The sequence below is a fragment of the Lathyrus oleraceus genome, chromosome 5 (assembly GCF_024323335.1).
Source record: "Lathyrus oleraceus cultivar Zhongwan6 chromosome 5, CAAS_Psat_ZW6_1.0, whole genome shotgun sequence".
Classification (NCBI taxonomy): Eukaryota; Viridiplantae; Streptophyta; class Magnoliopsida; order Fabales; family Fabaceae; genus Lathyrus; species Lathyrus oleraceus.
The window spans coordinates 1029358-1049903 of record NC_066583.1 but is presented as its reverse complement, the minus strand read 5'-3'; the positions used below and the strand labels follow the sequence as shown (position 1 = coordinate 1049903).

Sequence of the window (20546 nt, the reverse complement as noted above, 5' to 3'; positions counted from 1 at the left end):
AACGACTTTAACCTTTCTCTTTTCCCCACTGAGTTATTTCCTCGTGGATGATTATTGCTTCAGTTTCCTCCCCAATTGATTATCTGGATGGAACCACTCCCCTTATCCTCATTGGGTTGTGTAACACCCCGATAAAATAAGATAATTATTTAAATTGAGTTAATAATATATTTATTAATTTAATTAAATAATTGGAATTATTATTATTATTGGGATAATAATTATTGGAATATTATTATTGGGATTATTATTATTGGATTATTATTATTATTATTGGAATAAAAGTTGGGATTAGAAAAGGTCACATTTGGTAAAAAGGGTTTTCACGTGAAACTCAGAGAAACGGCTGAAAAGAGAAAAAGGGCAAGAGGCAAAGCAAGGGGAAGAGGGTTGAAGAACGGAAAAGCTTGGAGCTTAAAGATTCGCCGGATTAACTCAGGTAAGGGGGGTTTATCATCGTTTAATGGGTATTATGGGATAATATGTAATGGGTAGTGAGAAACCATTGATTTGCCTCTGATTTGAATGATGCATGATGAAATTGTGAACTTTTGGATGAACGAAATCTGGACTAAAATCGAAGGAAAATCGTAGGAATTAGATGCAATAGTGTTAGAATTTGTGAGATCGAATATGGTACGATTCGTGTTAGATGCTATGAATGATTTCTGTGTAAAATTTGGACTGTGGAAGGTTGAATTGGATAGATCACGTAGCAGAGAAAGCCATTGCAGATCTGGAAATTCTGGTTTCTGGTCATACGCGTATGGCACTAGGCAATACGCGTATGAGATGCCCTAGTACGCATATGGCACTAGGCAATACGCGTATGGGATGGCCTGGAAGGGAGAAAACTGGCGCTGATACGCGCCATACGCGTGTGGTACGCGTAGCCTGTGAGTGGTACGCGTATGGATGAGGCCATACGCGTATGGATGAAGAAGATGATGTTTTGAACGTGGTTTTGGTCTCTGGTGGTACGCGTATGGGAGATTGATACGCGTAGCATACGCGTATGAGGTGGGCAATACGCGTATGGACTTGGCCAGGAATTGGGCGATACGCGTATGGGCATAGGCAATACGCGTATGGGCAGAATTGTGATTTTTCTGAGCTGTTGTTGTGCAGTTTTGGTGGTTTCAGCTGAGTGATGTAATCTAGCTGATGTATGATGTATTAGGGATTATTTCCCGCTGTTTTGAGCAGTATAGGTATTAGTAGAGTGTGCTAATACCGTGATTATTAATTGGCATGACATAATATGAAATTGTGATAATATGCTAATGATGTATGATTGTATGCATAATACTGTGAATGTATGTATTATGTGGAATGGACTGTTTTATGGCTTAGAGTGTGAGCATATGTCCATTGTGGATTATTGTTGATGATTTTGCATTGCTAGGTGATTTAGCATTGCATATTGTGGCCTTTATGGTGGTAGCTAATTCCCATGGTGAGGAATTAGTGAGTTAGTCATTATGGACTGTTGTTGATGTTTGCATGCTAGGTGAATTAGCGTGCATAGCATAGCCCTTGAGGGGTGGTAGCTAATTCCCATGGTGAGGAATTAGTGAGTGAGTCACTAGGTCTCAAATGAGTGGGACTAGTGGGCTTGGTAGCCGTGCCTGGATTTGGACGGTGAGGTGAACTATATATTCACAAATAGTCGGTACCGCATGCATGGAGTCTCATTGCATAATATATGTATGGCGTATAATATGAATGGATGTATTCCAATATTATACGTGTGTTTGTGTTGATATTGAGTATGAGTATAAGTTGCATTGGTATTGAATATGATATTTGAGTTGATGTGCCGTTACTGAATGTGTGAGGTGATTAGGGTGATTAATGTGTTAAATTACTTAACATGACATGATATTTTATAATACTTATTACATCGATTGAGGAACTCACCCTTACAACTATTTTTCAGGTAACGAGCAGTGATTGAGTAGAAGCTAGTGCTTGGAGTCTAGTGTAGTCTCCTTAGTGGGTCATGCTCTGATAGATGTAACATCGGGACGGGATGTTTTTACTTTGTTGAATACTGTTACATGTAATGTGTTACATGTTTTACATGATTGATGAGATTTCTATCCGCTGTGTTTTATGCAAATGCTTATGTTTTGAATTAATAAAAGAGCATGACAGTTATATTGGTGAATGGTGTGAAATATTGTGTGACACCCTTAATTGCATGTTTACTCTGATTGACATATTGTTATTTTTTAATTATATATTTGGGGTATTTTAGAAGGGTGTTACATTAGTGGTATCAGAGCATAGTCGATCGAGTCGAGTCGTAATTATTCTGTTTCCCCTGTACGGGATAGGTGTTGTGTAACCCTATCAGTACTTATTGTTTTAGCTTGTTGGGTTTCAGAATAGAGATGGCTGGAAGAGGTAGAGATGATGCTGCGATTGCTGAGGCTCTGGGTATGCTAGCTGGAGTACTTGGAGGGAATCCGAATGTTGTGGGAATGAGAGCTGCTCGTCAACTGAGTGAGTTCCAGAAGAACAATCCTCCAATGTTTAAGGGAGCATACGATCCAGATGGCGCTCAGAAGTGGTTGAAGGAGATCGAGAGGATCTTCCGAGTGACTGAGTGTGCCGATAACCAGAAGGTCAGGTTCGGTACGCATATGCTGTTAGAGGAAGCAGATGATTGGTGGGTTGCTACCCGCACTGAGTTGGAAGCTGCTGGGAATGCTGAGATCACTTGGGCTGTGTTCAGAGAGAGATTCCTGAGGAAGTACTTTCCGGAGGATGTTAGAGGAAAGAAAGAGATAGAGTTCTTGGAATTGAAGCAGGGCAATCGGTCTGTTACTGAGTATGCTGCTAAGTTCACAGAGCTGTCGAAGTATTACACTCCATATAATGAGGCTGCTGGAGAATTTTCAAAATGTGTGAAGTTTGAGAACGGGTTGCGTCCCGAGATCAAGCAGGCTATTGGGTATCAGCGGATTAGAGTGTTTTCTGATTTGGTTGACTGTTGCAGGATTTTTGAACAAGATACCAAGGCTAGAGCAGAGAGCTATCAGCAAAGGGTTGATAGGAAAGGCAAGAATCAGAATGATCGTGGAAAACCGTATGCAGCTGGCAAAGGTTTCCAGAGGCAGAGTGGAATGAAGAGGCCTAGTGGGGGAGACTCCAGTGCCCCTGCTAAGTGTAACAGATGTGGTCAGGCTGGACATCGTATCCATGAGTGTACCAGTGCTGAGAGGAAGTGTTTTAAGTGTGGCAAAGGTGGTCACTTGGCTGCAGAGTGTCGGTCGAAGACTGTGACTTGTTTCAACTGTGGAGAGGTGGGTCATATCAGTCCACAGTGTCCTAAGCCGAAGAAAGAGAATCAGTCGGGAGGCAAGGTTTTTGCTTTATCGGGTTCTGAGACTTCTGCAGATGATCGTTTGATCCGAGGTACGTGTTATATTAATGGCTTTCCTCTTGTAGCTATTATTGACACAGGTGCGACTCATTCCTTTATATCTTTGGATTGTGCTGTGAAACTTAAGTTAGAGATATCTGAGATGCACGGAAGTATGGTGATTGATACTCCTGCGAAGGGTTCAGTGACTACTACTTCAGTTTGTTTGAATTGTCCTTTGAGTATTTTTGGTAGAGACTTTGGGATGGACCTTGTGTGTCTTCCACTAGTGCAGATTGATGTTATCTTGGGTATGAACTGGTTGGTGGTTAACCGAGTCTATATCAACTGTTTTGATAAGACTGTGATCTTTCCTGGGATTGAGGAAGGAAAGAGTTTGTTTCTATCAGCAAGGCAGGTGAATGAGGTAGTAGCAGATGGGGCAGAGTTGTTTATGCTGTTAGCAACTTTGGAGGCTAAAGATAAACTGGTGATTGGCGATCTAGCCGTGGTGTGTGATTTCCCTGATGTATTTCCTGAAGAAGTGCATGAATTGCCGCCAGAGCGTGAAGTTGAGTTCTCGATTGATTTGGTACCTGGTACTAGGCCGATATCGATGGCTCCGTACCGTATGTCTGCTGTTGAGTTAACTGAATTGAAGAGTCAGTTGGAAGATCTGTTGGATAAGAAATTTATTCGTCCGAGTGTGTCACCGTGGGGTGCACCAGTGTTATTGGTTAAGAAGAAAGAAGGTACTATGAGGTTGTGTGTGGACTACAGGCAACTGAATAAAGTGACAATCAAGAATCGGTATCCTTTGCCGAGGATTGATGATTTGATGGATCAGTTGGTTGGTGCGAGTGTGTTCAGCAAAATAGATTTGAGATCGGGTTATCATCAGATACGTGTGAAAACTGAGGATATTCAGAAGACTGCTTTCAGAACAAGGTATGGACATTATGAGTATTCTGTAATGCCTTTTGGTGTGACTAATGCGCCTGGAGTATTCATGGAGTATATGAATAGGATTTTCCATCCGTACCTAGATCAGTTTGTTGTGGTGTTTATTGACGATATTTTGGTGTATTCGAAATCTGAAGAAGAGCATGCTGAACATTTGAGAGTGGTTTTAGGAGTTCTACGAGAAAAGAAGTTATTTGCTAAACTGTCTAAGTGTGAATTTTGGTTAGAAGAGGTTAGTTTTCTTGGTCATGTGATTTCAAGAGGTGGTGTTGCTGTTGATCCTTCTAAGATAGAAGCGGTATCTAAGTGGGAAGCTCCGAAGTCAGTTTCTGAGATAAGAAGTTTTCTTGGTTTGGCTGGTTATTATAGGAAGTTCATTGAGGGATTTTCTAAGTTGGCGTTACCGTTGACGATGTTGACTAGAAAGGGGCAAGCGTTTGTTTGGGACTCAAAATGTGAAGACGGTTTTCAAGAGTTAACGAGAAGGTTAACTACTGCTCCTATTCTGATATTACCGAGTCCGTCGGAACTATTTGAAGTTTACTGTGATGCTTCATTGTTGGGTTTGGGTGGTGTGTTGATGCAGAATAAGCAGGTTATAGCTTATGCTTCGAGACAACTGAGGGTTCATGAGAGGAACTATCCGACACACGATTTAGAGTTGGCAGCTGTGGTATTTGTTCTGAAGTTGTGGAGGCATTATTTGTATGGGTCAAGATTTGAGGTTTTCAGTGACCATAAAAGTTTAAAGTATTTGTTTGATCAGAAAGAGCTGAATATGAGACAAAGGAGATGGTTAGAGTTTCTGAAGGATTATGACTTTGGGTTGAATTACCATCCGGGTAAAGCAAACGTAGTGGCTGATGCATTGAGTCGGAAATCATTGCATATGTCTATGTTAATGGTTAAGGAATTGGATTTAATTGAGCAGTTTAGAGACTTGAGTTTGGTGTGTGAGAGTACTCACAATAGTGTTAAATTGGGGATGTTGAAGTTAACGAGTGGCATTTTGGATGAGATTAGAGAGGGTCAGAAATCCGATGTGCTTTTGGTTGATAAGTTGACTCTAGTGAATCAAGGTCAAGGTGGTGAATTCAGAGTTGATGAGAATGGTGTTTTGAAATTTGGTAATCGGGTGTGTATTCCGGACGTTACCGAACTTAAGAAGAGTATTCTTGAGGAAGGACATCGTAGTGGCTTGAGTATTCATCCTGGAGCTACGAAGATGTATCATGATTTGAAAAAGTTATTTTGGTGGCCGGGAATGAAAAGAGAAATTGCGAGTTTTGTTTATTCTTGTTTGACTTGTCAGAAGTCAAAGATTGAGCATCAGAAGCCGTCTGGGCTAATGCAACCGTTGGCTATTCCAGAGTGGAAGTGGGATAGTATCAGTATGGATTTTGTTTCTGGTTTACCGAGGACAAATAAGAGTTTTGAAGCTATTTGGGTGATTGTTGACAGATTGACAAAATCGGCTCATTTCATTCCGATCAGAATGGATTATCCGTTAGAGAGATTAGCCGAGTTGTATATTGAGAAGATTGTAAGTTTGCATGGTATTCCGTCGAGTATTGTTTCGGACAGAGATCCTAGATTTACATCGAAGTTCTGGGAAGGTTTGCAGAGGGCTTTGGGAACTAAGCTGAGATTAAGTTCTGCATATCATCCGCAGACTGATGGTCAGACTGAGAGAACGATTCAGTCACTGGAGGATCTTTTGAGGGCTTGTGTTTTGGAAAAGGGAGGTGCTTGGGATAGTTATTTACCTTTGATTGAGTTTACCTACAACAATAGTTTTCATTCGAGCATTGGTATGGCACCGTTTGAAGCTTTGTATGGTAGGAGATGTCGGACACCTTTATGTTGGTATGAGTCCGGTGAGAGTGTTGTGGTTGGACCGGAGATTGTTCAACAAACTACGGAAAAGATTAAGATGATTCAGGAGAAGATGAGGATTGCTCAGAGTCGTCAGAAGAGTTATCACGACAAGAGGAGGAAGTCACTTGAGTTTCAAGAGGGAGATCATGTGTTTCTTCGTGTTACTCCGATAACGGGGGTTGGTCGAGCTTTGAAGTCGAAGAAGTTGACACCTCGATTTATTGGTCCTTATCAGATTTTGGAGAGGATAGGGGAGGTAGCCTATCGTATCGCTTTACCGCCGTCACTTGAGAATTTGCATGAGGTTTTTCATGTGTCTCAGTTGAGGAGGTAAAGAGATTGCCTTGGTAAAGGTAGCTTGGGGAGGACCAGCAGGTGGCAATGTGACTTGGGAACTTGAGAGTCAGATGAAGGAGTCCTATCCAGAGTTATTCGCTTGAGGTATGTTTTCGAGGACGAAAACTCTTTTAGTGGGGGAGAGTTGTAACACCCCGATAAAATAAGATAATTATTTAAATTGAGTTAATAATATATTTATTAATTTAATTAAATAATTGGAATTATTATTATTATTGGGATAATAATTATTGGAATATTATTATTGGGATTATTATTATTGGATTATTATTATTATTATTGGAATAAAAGTTGGGATTAGAAAAGGTCACATTTGGTAAAAAGGGTTTTCACGTGAAACTCAGAGAAACGGCTGAAAAGAGAAAAAGGGCAAGAGGCAAAGCAAGGGGAAGAGGGTTGAAGAACGGAAAAGCTTGGAGCTTAAAGATTCGCCGGATTAACTCAGGTAAGGGGGGTTTATCATCGTTTAATGGGTATTATGGGATAATATGTAATGGGTAGTGAGAAACCATTGATTTGCCTCTGATTTGAATGATGCATGATGAAATTGTGAACTTTTGGATGAACGAAATCTGGACTAAAATCGAAGGAAATTCGTAGGAATTAGATGCAATAGTGTTAGAATTTGTGAGATCGAATAGGGTACGATTCGTGTTAGATGCTATGAATGATTTCTGTGTAAAATTTGGACTGTGGAAGGTTGAATTGGATAGATCACGTAGCAGAGAAAGCCATTGCAGATCTGGAAATTCTGGTTTCTGGTCATACGCGTATGGCACTAGGCAATACGCGTATGAGATGCCCTAGTACGCGTATGGCACTAGGCAATACGCGTATGGGATGGCCTGGAAGGGAGAAAACTGGCGCTGATACGCGCCATACGCGTGTGGTACGCGTAGCCTGTGAGTGGTACGCGTATGGATGAGGCCATACGCGTATGGATGAAGAAGATGATGTTTTGAACGTGGTTTTGGTCTCTGGTGGTACGCGTATGGGAGATTGATACGCGTAGCATACGCGTATGAGGTGGGCAATACGCGTATGGACTTGGCCAGGAATTGGGCGATACGCGTATGGGCATAGGCAATACGCGTATGGGCAGAATTGTGATTTTTCTGAGCTGTTGTTGTGCAGTTTTGGTGGTTTCAGCTGAGTGATGTAATCTAGCTGATGTATGATGTATTAGGGATTATTTCCCGCTGTTTTGAGCAGTATAGGTATTAGTAGAGTGTGCTAATACTGTGATTATTAATTGGCATGACATAATATGAAATTGTGATAATATGCTAATGATGTATGATTGTATGCATAATGCTGTGAATGTATGTATTATGTGGAATGGACTGTTTTATGGCTTAGAGTGTGAGCATATGTCCATTGTGGATTATTGTTGATGATTTTGCATTGCTAGGTGATTTAGCATTGCATATTGTGGCCTTTATGGTGGTAGCTAATTCCCATGGTGAGGAATTAGTGAGTTAGTCATTATGGACTGTTGTTGATGTTTGCATGCTAGGTGAATTAGCGTGCATAGCATAGCCCTTGAGGGGTGGTAGCTAATTCCCATGGTGAGGAATTAGTGAGTGAGTCACTAGGTCTCAAATGAGTGGGACTAGTGGGCTTGGTAGCCGTGCCTGGATTTGGACGGTGAGGTGAACTATATATTCACAAATAGTCGGTACCGCATGCATGGAGTCTCATTGCATAATATATGTATGGCGTATAATATGAATGGATGTATTCCAATATTATACGTGTGTTTGTGTTGATATTGAGTATGAGTATAAGTTGCATTGGTATTGAATATGATATTTGAGTTGATGTGCCGTTACTGAATGTGTGAGGTGATTAGGGTGATTAATGTGTTAAATTACTTAACATGACATGATATTTTATAATACTTATTACATCGATTGAGGAACTCACCCTTACAACTATTTTTCAGGTAACGAGCAGTGATTGAGTAGAAGCTAGTGCTTGGAGTCTAGTGTAGTCTCCTTAGTGGGTCATGCTCTGATAGATGTAACATCGGGACGGGATGTTTTTACTTTGTTGAATACTGTTACATGTAATGTGTTACATGTTTTACATAATTGATGAGATTTCTATCCGCTGTGTTTTATGCAAATGCTTATGTTTTGAATTAATAAAAGAGCATGACAGTTATATTGGTGAATGGTGTGAAATATTGTGTGACACCCTTAATTGCATGTTTACTCTGATTGACATATTGTTATTTTTTAATTATATATTTGGGGTATTTTAGAAGGGTGTTACAGGTTGAGTCTTTATCCTTGATATGTTCACTTTAACCGGTGACAGATATTCTCATTTTTGGTCTCCTACCCAGTAACTGGTAGTTGTAAATCCTACTTCTGCAATTTTCCCCAAGCAAGGTTATTCTTACCCAGTAACCAGTAATGAATACTCCCTCCTAGTGGTGATTCCCAATGAGTCATCCTTGATATGTTCATCCTAACCGATGACGGGTGTCCTCTCTGTCAGATCTTTATTATCTCCTTACCCAGTAACAGGTAATGGATAATAGATTGTTGCTCCTCCTGTGTTGAAGTTTAGTTCTTCCCCAGTTGAAGTTGAGTGCGCATTTCCTTCGCGAAATCGCTTTTCTTGCATGATTCAAGTATGTCAGTTTTATCCTGACCTGCTTGTTTCCCCTGCATATGTTTTGTTTCCCCGGCTGAGTCCTTCCATTTTCATGGAATTCCTCTAGTCTCCCAGCAGTTTTTAATTCGTAGCTTGGCCTACGCATAACCCTTTTTATTCCTTTAGAGTCTCTGTCTTCCCCAGTGAGTTTTCCTTACGGAATGCTTTATGCTGCTGTGGACCTTCGGTCTCTCTGATTTCTTTTCCTTTGTGGCAATATTTCCTCATAGAGAATTTGCTTTTACATTCATATCATAAGCATTATGAGGTCTCTTAGGGACCAAAATAAGTTTCTATATGTTGTTATTTAAGCTCATTCTACTGAGTCGATACGAAGATTTTAACCTTCACCTCCTCAGTTAGAATGTCCTTAAATAGGGGCAGTTGTAAGACCCCAATTTTGACCCTAAGATCCCTCATGCAACTTCATTATATGCATTAGCATTGGGATCATACCTTGGCATCCTCCTCACCCCTCTTTCATTGGGTTTGTGTTGGGAGAGATCACCAAGAACCATGTGATTGTATCATACTTGTACATTATCATTTTTACTAACCAAAATACCAAAAATATGTCTTTGCATTTGCCTAACTCCTTTGTAGGTAGGGCATGATCCCCATTGATCTAGCAAGCTCATATCTAGGATTTAAGACTCTCAAGGCTACAAGAGCACAACCAAGGAATGATCCAAAATTTCTTTAAGCATCATTTATGAGTCCCCATGATCTTCATATGTTAATTTGATCAAGTATTTTTCAAGAGTTTGGAGGTAGTTTACCTTGGAAACCCTAGTTTGTCTGGGTATCTTGAGTAACTTCTTCAACAAGCTTCCTCACAAATTGATCAAATATCTCAAGGGACACTTCAAATTTCATCATCTTATGGATATATTATCTACCATGAGCCTAAAAAGTCAAGAGAATTGGAGGATAGCAAGTTGGTTGAAGGTGGTTGGCCAGATGAATTCATCTGATCAAAATTGGGTCTCCCTAGACCCTATCTCCTATAATTTTCACCATATGAAAATTATTACAAGAGAAACATTACTCTAAATGACATTCCAAACAACTTTCATGTTGAGACCTAGAGCTATTTTTTCTTGGAAAATCATTTTCTATGTTGAAACATTATAGGTCATTTTGTCTAAACCCTAATTTGGAGGTCAACTTCCCAAGGCCATAAGTTGTTCAATTTTTATGAGATGAAATATTTACAAGTTTCAAAATCAAATTCAAGATGTCTACTTCAACTTTTATGTTTGGAGTGAGAGCTAATTCAACTTTTATGAGCATGTGATATGAGGATACATTATAGGTCATTTTGCCCTATACCATTGAACACGTGATTTTCCTCAACTTCAAAAATGCATAACTCTATCATTCTTAATCCAAATGACATGAAGTTGGTGACCAATTTTAAGGTATTTGAAAGAGATAATACTTTGATGAATACACTTTTCTCATTTGGAGCTCACATAAAAAGTTAAGTAAGGTGGAACATTGAGGTATATGACTTGACACTTAGAGAATTTTTCAACATGTTGAAATTTCCAAACATCCACCTCAATATTCACCTTGATCCAAGTTCCAAATGAAAAAGTGTCCAACATCAAAGTTTTTCCCATTGATCTAAGCTTTCCAAAGAGTCTTATTTCATGCATTTTGGATGAGGTTTGTTAGGGTTGCGCATGGTCTTAACAGGTTTGCATCAAGTGGAAAAATCAAATGTCCAAAACTTCACATTTCATTGCCTTGCCATTCAAGCATCATTTGAACTTCAGTACAGTTGGAATTGGATCAAAATGGATTGCCTCATGGGCCTGTACACGCCCATGCAAGCTTGTGCATGTCATTTGTAACACCCCGATAATAATATGATAATTATTTAAATTAAGTTAATAATATATTTATTAATTTAATTAGATAATTGGATTATTATTATTATTATTTTGGAATTATTGAATTATTATTATTATTGGGATAATAATATAAAGTGGAAAATATATAAGTGTGAAATAAGGAAAAAGAGTCTCATTTGGAAAAGAAAGTTTTCACGTGAAACAGAGAAGCGATTGAGAAAGTGGAGAAAGGGCAAAGAGGCAGAGCAAGAGGAAGAAGATTGGAGAAGAGAAAAGCTTGGAGATTAGAGATTGCCGGATTAACTCAGGTAAGGGGGGTTTATCGTCGTTTAATGGGTATTATGGGTTAGCATGTAATGGGTAGTGATAAACCGTTGAATTGACCCTAATTGGGATTGTGAACGCTGAAAATTACGTTGGATAAACTGTGTTAAAAACTGAAATTGAACCTGTATTTGAGTGAGTTGTAAATTCCCGAACGTGTAGCTTTTTACGGAATTGGAATCGGAGGCCCGGAAGTCCTCCAACGGCGGAAAGTGCGGAGAATTCTGCATTCTGCTTTGTGTTAGCGCAGGAACAACTTTCTGTCTTGCGTTAACCGGTTAACCCAGGGTGTTAACCGGTTAACACTATTATGAACTGTGAAAATGTGCTGTTTTGCTTGCGTTAACCGGTTAACCCAGGGCGTTAACCGGTTAACACTGTTGTGATTGCTGAGAAATTGCTGTTCTGTCTGCGTTAACCGGTTAACCCAGGGCGTTAACCGGTTAACACTGTTAAGTTTTGGGCAGGAAGCGTGTTTGTGCTGCGTTAACCGGTTAACCCAGGGCGTTAACCGGTTAACACTGTTGAAAAGTGGAAAAATTGTTATTTAAAATGTTGTGTGCCTAATTGATGGTTGCCTATATCGGTGCGTGATATAGTAGGGATCATTTCCCGCTGTTTTGAGCAGTATAGGTATTAGTAGAGTGTGCTAATACTGTGATTAAGTAATTGACATGATATGATGTTTTGATACATGTGTTGATGATGTATGATTGTATGCATAATGTTGTGGTTGTATCTATTATGTATGCATTTGTGAATAGACTGTTTTATGGCTTAGAGTGTGAGCATAAGTCTATTCTTGGGTTGTTGTTGATGTTGCATTGCTAGGTGATTAGCATGCATATTGTAGCCTTTATGGTGGTAGCTAATTCCCATGGTGCGGAATTAGTGAGTAAATCATTGTGGATTGTTGTTGATGTTTGCATGCTAGGTGATTAGCGTGCATAGCATAGCCCTTGAGGGGTGGTAGCTAATTCCCGTGGTGAGGAATTAGTGAGTGAGTCACTAGGTCTCAAATGAGTGGGACTAGTGGGCTTGGTAGCCGTGCCTGGATTTGGACGGTGAGCTTGAACTATATGTTCAAGAATAGTCGGTACCGCATGCATGGAGTCTCATTGCATAATGTATGTATGGCGTATAATATGAATGGATGTATTCCAATATTATACGTGTGTTGTGTTGGCATTGAGTATGAGTATGAATTGTGTTGGTATTGCGTATGATATTTGAGTTGATGTGCTGTTACTGAATGTGGGATATGATTAGGGTGATTAATGTGTTAAATTACTTAACATGACATGATATTTTATAATGCTTATTATATCGATTGAGGAACTCACCCTTACAACTATTTTCAGGTAACGAGCAGTGATTGAGTAGAAGCTAGTGCTTGGAGTCTAGTGTAGTCTCCTTAGTGGGTCATGCTCTGATAGATGTAACATCGGGACGGGATGTCTTAAATGTTTTATTGTTGGTTGTGAACCATTTTACATGTAATGTGTTACATGTTTTGAATGATCGATTTGATCTCTATCCGCTGCGTATTGTGCAATACTTTATATTTTGAGTTAAATAATGAGCATGACTAAATATTATGATGAATGGTGTGAAATAATTGTGTGACACCCTTGATTGCATATTACTCTGATTAATATGTTGTTATTTTAATTAAATATTTGGGGTATTTTAGAAGGGTGTTACATTAGTGGTATCAGAGCATAGTCGGTCGAGTCGAGTCGTAATTATTCTGTTCCCCTGTACGTGATAGGTGTTGTATAACCCTATCAGTACTTATTGTTTCATCTTGTTAGGTTCTCAGAATAGAGATGGCTGGAAGAAGTAGAGACGATACTGTGATTGCTGAGGCTCTGGGTATGCTAGCTGGAGTACTTGGGGGAAATCCGAATGTTGTGGGAATGGGAGCTGCTCGTCAACTGAGTGAGTTCCAGAAGAACAATCCTCCAATGTTCAAGGGAGCATACGATCCAGATGGTGCTCAGAAGTGGTTGAAGGAGATCGAGAGGATCTTCCGAGTAACTGAGTGTGCCGATAACCAGAAGGTCAGGTTCGGTACGCATATGCTGTCAGAGGAAGCAGATGATTGGTGGGTTGCTACCCGCACTGAGTTGGAAGCTGCCGGGAGTGCTGAGGTCACTTGGGCGGTGTTCAGAGAGAGATTTCTGAGGAAGTACCTTCCAGAGGAGGTCAGAGGAAGGAGAGAGATAGAGTTCTTAGAATTGAAGCAGGGCAATCGGTCTGTTACTGAGTATGCTGCTAAGTTCACAGAGCTGTCGAAGTATTACATTCCCTATGATGAGGCTACTGGAGAATTTTCAAAATGCGTGAGGTTTGAGAACGGGTTACGTCCCGAGATCAAGCAGGCTATTGGGTATCAGCGGATTAGAGTGTTTTCTAATTTGGTCGACTGTTGCAGAATGTTTGAACAGGATACCAAGGCCAGAGCGGAAAGCTATCAGCAGAGGGTTGATAGGAAAGGCAAGAATCAGAATGATCGTGGGAAACCGTATGCAGCTGGCAAGGGTTTCCAGAGACAGAGTGGGATGAGGAGACCTAGTGGGGGAGACTCCAGTGTCCCTGCTAAATGTTATAGATGTGGTCAGGCTGGACATCGTTTCTATGAGTGTACCAGTGCTGAGAAGAAGTGTTTCAAGTGTGGCAAAGGTGGTCACTTGGCTGGAGAGTGTCGGTTGAAGACTGCGACTTGTTTCAACTGTGGAGAGGTGGGTCATATCAGTCGACAGTGTCCTAAACCGAAGAAAGAGAATCAGTCGGAAGGCAAGGTCTTTGCTTTATCGGGTTCTGAGACTTCTGCAGATGATCGTTTGATCCGAGGTACGTATTATATTAATGGCATTTCTCTTGTAGCTATTATTGACACTGGTGCGACTCATTCCTTTATATCTTTGGATTGTGCTGTGAAACTTAAGTTAGAGATATCTGAGATGCATGGTAGTATGGTGATTGATACTCCTGCGAAGGGTTCAGTGACTACTACTTCAGTTTGTTTGATTTGCTCTTTGAGTATTTTCGGTAGAGACTTTAGGATGGACCTCGTGTGTCTTCCACTAGTGCAGATTGATGTTATTCTGGGTATGAACTGGTTGGTGTTTGACCGAGTTTCTATAAATTGTTTTGATAAGACTGTGATCTTTCCTGAGATTGAGGAAGGAAAGAGTTTGTTTCTATCAGCAAGGCAAGTGAATGAGGCAGTAGTAGATGGGGCAGAGTTGTTTATGCTGTTAGCGACCTTGGAGGCTAAAGATAAACTGGTGAATTGCGATCTAGCCGTGGTGTGTGATTTTCCTGATGTGTTTCCTGAAGAAGTGAATGAATTACCGCCAGAACGTGAAGTTGAGTTCTCGATTGATTTGGTACCTGGTACTAGACCGATGTCGATGGCTCTGTACCGTATATCTGCTGTTGAGTTAACTAAATTGAAGAGTCAGTTGGAAGATCGGTTGGATAAGAAATTTATTCGTCCGAGTGTGTCACCGTGGGGTGCACCGATGTGGTTGGTTAGAAGAAGTTAGTTTCCTGGTCATGCGATTTCAAGAGGTGGTGTTGCTGTTGATCCTTCTAAGATAGAAGCGGTATCTCAGTGAGAAGCTCCGAAGTCTGTTGCTGAGATTCGAAGTTTCCTTGGTTTGGCTGGTTATTATAGGAAGTTCATTGAGGGATTTTCTAAGTTGGCGTTACCGTTGACGATGTTGACTAGAAAGGGGCAAGCGTTTGTTTGGGACTCAAAAGGTGAAGACGGTTTTCAAGAGTTAACGAGAAGGTTGACTACTGCTCTTATTCTTATATTACTGAGTTCGTCGGAATCATTTGAGGTTTACTGTGATGCTTCATTGTTGGGTTTGGGTGGTGTGTTGATGCAGAATAAGCAGGTTATAGCTTATGCTTCGAGACAACTGAGAGTTCATGAGAGGAACTATCCGACACACGATTTAGAGTTGGCAGCTGTGGTGTTTGTTCTGAAGTTATGGAGGCATTACTTGTACGGGTCAAGATTTGAGGTTTTCAGTGACCATAAGAGTTTAAAGTATTTGTTTGATCAGAAAGAGCTGAATATGAGACCGAGGAGATGGTTAGAGTTTCTGAAGGATTATGACTTTGGTTTGAATTACCATCCGGGTAAAGCAAACGTAGTAGCTGATGCATTGAGTCGGAAATCATTACATATGTCTATGTTAATGGTTAAGGAATTGGAATTAATTGAGCAGTTTAGAGACTTGTGTTTGGTGTGTGAGAGTACTCACAATAGTGTTAAATTGAGAATGTTGAAGTTAACGAGTGGTATTCTGGATGAGATTAGAGAGGGTCAGAAACCCGATGTGCTTTTGGTTGATAAGTTGACTCTAGTGAATCAAGGTCAAGGTGGTGAATTCAGAGTTGATGAGAATGGTGTTTTGAAATTGGTAATCGGGTGTGTATTCCGGATGTTACCGAACTTAAGAAGAGTATTCTTGAGGAAGGACATCGTAGTGGCCTGAGTATCCATCCGGGAGCTACGAAGATGTATCATGATTTGAAAAAGTTATTTTGGTGGCCGGGAATGAAAAGGGAAATTGCGAGTTTTGTTTATTCTTGTTTGACTTGTCAGAAGTCAAAGATTGAGCATCAGAAGCCGTCTGGGCTAATGCAACCGTTGACTATTCCAGAGTGGAAGTGGGATAGTACCAGTATGGGTTTTGTTTCTGGTTTACCGAGGACAAGTAAGAATTTTGAAGCTATTTGGGTGATTGTTGATAGATTGACAAAATCGGCTCATTTCATTCCGATCAGAATGGATTATCCGTTAGAGAGATTAGCTGAGTTATATATTGAGAAGATTGTAAGTTTGCATGGTATTCCGTCGAGTATTGTTTCGGACAGAGATCCTAGATTTACATCGAAGTTTTGGGAAGGTTTGCAGAAGGCTTTGGGAACTAAGCTGAGATTGAGTTCTGCATATCATCCGCAGACTGATGGTCAGACTGAGAGGACGATTCAGTCACTAGAGGGTCTTTTGAGGGCTTGTGTTTTGGAAAAAGGAGGTGCTTGGGATTGTTATTTACCTTTGATTGAGTTTACCTACAACAATAGTTTTCATTCGAGCATTGGTATGGCACCGTTTGAAGCTTTGTATGGTAGGAGATGTCGGACGCCTTTATGTTGGTATGAGTCCGGTGAGAGTGTTGTGGTTGGACCGGAGATTGTTCAACAAACTACGGAAAAGATTAAGATGATTCAGGAGAAGATGAGAATTGCTCAGAGTCGTCAGAAGAGTTATCACGACAAGAGGAGGAAGTCACTTGAGTTCCAAGAGGGAGATCATGTGTTTCTTCGTATTACTCCGATAACTGGGGTTGGTCGAGCTTTGAAGTCGAAGAAGTTGACACCTCGATTTATTGGTCCTTATCAGATTTTGGAGAAGATAGGAGAGGTAGCCTATCGTATCGCTTTACCGCCGTCACTTGCAAATTTGCATGAGGTTTTTCATGTGTCTCAGTTGAGGAGGTACATTCCTGATCCGTCGCATGTGGTCCAAGTAGATGATGTACAGGTGAGAGATAACCTGACTGTTGAAACATCACCTATGAGGATAGAGGATCGAGAGTTGAAGCAGTTGCGGGGTAAAGAGATTGCGTTGGTAAAGGTAGCTTGGGGAGGACCAGCAGGTGGCAATGTGACTTGGGAACTGGAGAGTCAGATGAAGGAGTCTTATCCGGAGTTATTCGATTGAGGTATGTTTTCGAGGACGAAAACTCTTTTAGTGGGGGAGAGTTGTAACACCCCGATAATAATATGATAATTATTTAAATTAAGTTAATAATATATTTATTAATTTAATTAGATAATTGGATTATTATTATTATTATTTTGGAATTATTGAATTATTATTATTATTGGGATAATAATATAAAGTGGAAAATATATAAGTGTGAAATAAGGAAAAAGAGTCTCATTTGGAAAAGAAAGTTTTCACGTGAAACAGAGAAGCGATTGAGAAAGTGGAGAAAGGGCAAAGAGGCAGAGCAAGAGGAAGAAGATTGGAGAAGAGAAAAGCTTGGAGATTAGAGATTGCCGAATTAACTCAGGTAAGGGGGGTTTATCGTCGTTTAATGGGTATTATGGGTTAGCATGTAATGGGTAGTGATAAACCGTTGAATTGACCCTAATTGGGATTGTGAACGCTGAAAATTACGTTGGATAAACTGTGTTAAAAACTGAAATTGAACCTGTATTTGAGTGAGTTGTAAATTCCCGAACGTGTAGCTTTTTACGGAATTGGAATCGGAGGCCCGGAAGTCCTCCAACGGCGGAAAATGCGGAGAATTCTGCATTCTGCTTTGTGTTAGCGCAGGAACAGCTTTCTGTCTTGCGTTAACCGGTTAACCCAGGGTGTTAACCGGTTAACACTATTATGAACTGTGAAAATGTGCTGTTTTGCTTGCGTTAACCGGTTAACCCAGGGCGTTAACCGGTTAACACTGTTGTGATTGCTGAGAAATTGCTGTTCTGTCTGCGTTAACCGGTTAACCCAGGGCGTTAACCGGTTAACACTGTTAAGTTTTGGGCAGGAAGCGTGTTTGTGCTGCGTTAACTGGTTAACCCAGGGCGTTAACCGGTTAACACTGTTGAAAAGTGGAAAAATTGTTATTTAAAATGTTGTGTGCCTAATTGATGGTTGCCTATATCGGTGCGTGATATAGTAGGGATCATTTCCCGCTGTTTTGAGCAGTATAGGTATTAGTAGAGTGTGCTAATACTGTGATTAAGTAATTGACATGATATGATGTTTTGATACATGTGTTGATGATGTATGATTGTATGCATAATGTTGTGGTTGTATCTATTATGTATGCATTTGTGAATAGACTGTTTTATGGCTTAGAGTGTGAGCATAAGTCTATTCTTGGGTTGTTGTTGATGTTGCATTGCTAGGTGATTAGCATGCATATTGTAGCCTTTATGGTGGTAGCTAATTCCCATGGTGCGGAATTAGTGAGTAAATCATTGTGGATTGTTGTTGATGTTTGCATGCTAGGTGATTAGCGTGCATAGCATAGCCCTTGAGGGGTGGTAGCTAATTCCCGTGGTGAGGAATTAGTGAGTGAGTCACTAGGTCTCAAATGAGTGGGACTAGTGGGCTTGGTAGCCGTGCCTGGATTTGGACGGTGAGCTTGAACTATATGTTCAAGAATAGTCGGTACCGCATGCATGGAGTCTCATTGCATAATGTATGTATGGCGTATAATATGAATGGATGTATTCCAATATTATACGTGTGTTGTGTTGGCATTGAGTATGAGTATGAATTGTGTTGGTATTGCGTATGATATTTGAGTTGATGTGCTGTTACTGAATGTGGGATATGATTAGGGTGATTAATGTGTTAAATTACTTAACATGACATGATATTTTATAATGCTTATTATATCGATTGAGGAACTCACCCTTACAACTATTTTCAGGTAACGAGCAGTGATTGAGTAGAAGCTAGTGCTTGGAGTCTAGTGTAGTCTCCTTAGTGGGTCATGCTCTGATAGATGTAACATCGGGACGGGATGTCTTAAATGTTTTATTGTTGGTTGTGAACCATTTTACATGTAATGTGTTACATGTTTTGAATGATCGATTTGATCTCTATCCGCTGCGTATTGTGCAATACTTTATATTTTGAGTTAAATAATGAGCATGACTAAATATTATGATGAATGGTGTGAAATAATTGTGTGACACCCTTGATTGCATATTACTCTGATTAATATGTTGTTATTTTAATTAAATATTTGGGGTATTTTAGAAGGGTGTTACATCATTGCCAAATTTAGCAAAATTTCAAGTGTGCAATTATCAATCCCAAATGCTATAAATACATGGGCCCTGGGCTCATTTCAAACAGACCTTGCGGGCCAACTTTGCCCCCCCCCCCTTTTCAAACCGTCACAATTCAAAGGAAAACCTGAGAATTTTCAACTTGAAAATTGAGTTTGAATCTCACTGTTTGGAGATTCAAAAACTCCAGGATCCAAAGCTTTGTTCCATTGCCAAACCACTTCTGTAAGCTCCTCAAGTGTGACCAAGTCATGTTTGAAGCAAGCAAGATCTAGTTCTACACAACATTGAAGGCATTTTTCAGAAATCTTCTTCTCTTCGATTCTCACTCAATTCTCATCAATTCTCTTGGATCTTTGTTTGTCTGAAGTCCTACCAATGTAGGCAAGAAGATTGAGTTACTTTGAGGTCAAATCGAAGCAACTCAGTTGACACACCTCAAAATTCAACTCCTTATATCTTTCTATATATGTGGAGTTAGTTAAAGTTGAGGTCAGATTCGTGCTCTACGCCATTTTTTTCCCAGATCATGTCCTCCTTTTTCATTTTTGTGATGGTGATGACTGAACCAATCCGGTGAGCCTCACCTGAGAAGGTGACCGAAGTTCCAGCACCGGTGGTGTGTTGGACAGGTTCTGAGCCATTGATCTTGTTTAAAATGTTTTAATCTCACGCGTTGGTTTTGATTACCATTCCTGTGGCGCATTGACTTAAGTCCATGGTGGAAAGCGCGCTGATGACCACTTGATCTGCCATCTCAATTAATGAGGGAGATCAAGTGGTCCACGTTTTTTCTGATTATTTGAATTTCATTTAATTTGTTTTATTTTCATTAATTCATATTAATTTTAATATTGATCCAAAAAATATGAGAGTTTCACCAAAAAAATTTAAATAAAATCCTCTTTCATATTTTGAATTAAAATTATTTTTGGATCATTGTTAATATTTTTCATGATTTGATTTATTTTATAAATATTTTTAATTATTTAAAAATACTTTTAAGTCTCCAAAAATTCTGAAATTTTTTCTCTATGGTCTTTTGACCTTGTTTGACCTATGATAAATCTCATGGCCATTTCTTTGGTTTTTTTGATGAGATTTTAGGAATTTGACAAACCATATTTAATTTAATGCATTATTTTTAGTATTTTTAAATTGAATAAATGCCAAATAATTGTGTTGAGTCATTTTGATTATTTGCATAAGTTTGACTGTGTTGTTGGGCCTTGGCCAAGGTTGATTTGAATTTGTCAGGTTAAGATCATTGGATTTAGGGGATAGAT

The 20546-nt window shown here is 39.8% G+C and overlaps 1 long non-coding RNA gene across 4 annotated transcripts; it reads left to right on the top strand.

The window, feature by feature from the left end:
* Positions 1 to 381: 381 nt before the first annotated feature.
* Positions 382 to 19071, top strand: LOC127085168 (uncharacterized). 4 transcript variants are annotated; one of them, XR_007788970.1, is made up of 2 exons: positions 382 to 439; positions 18897 to 19071. It is a non-coding gene; the product is annotated as an uncharacterized LOC127085168 (long non-coding RNA). The 4 variants fall into 4 exon arrangements; XR_007788972.1 differs by lacking the exon at positions 18897 to 19071 and adding an exon at positions 12777 to 12951; XR_007788969.1 differs by lacking the exon at positions 382 to 439 and adding an exon at positions 6956 to 7013.
* The last annotated feature ends 1475 nt before the right edge of the window (positions 19072 to 20546 follow it).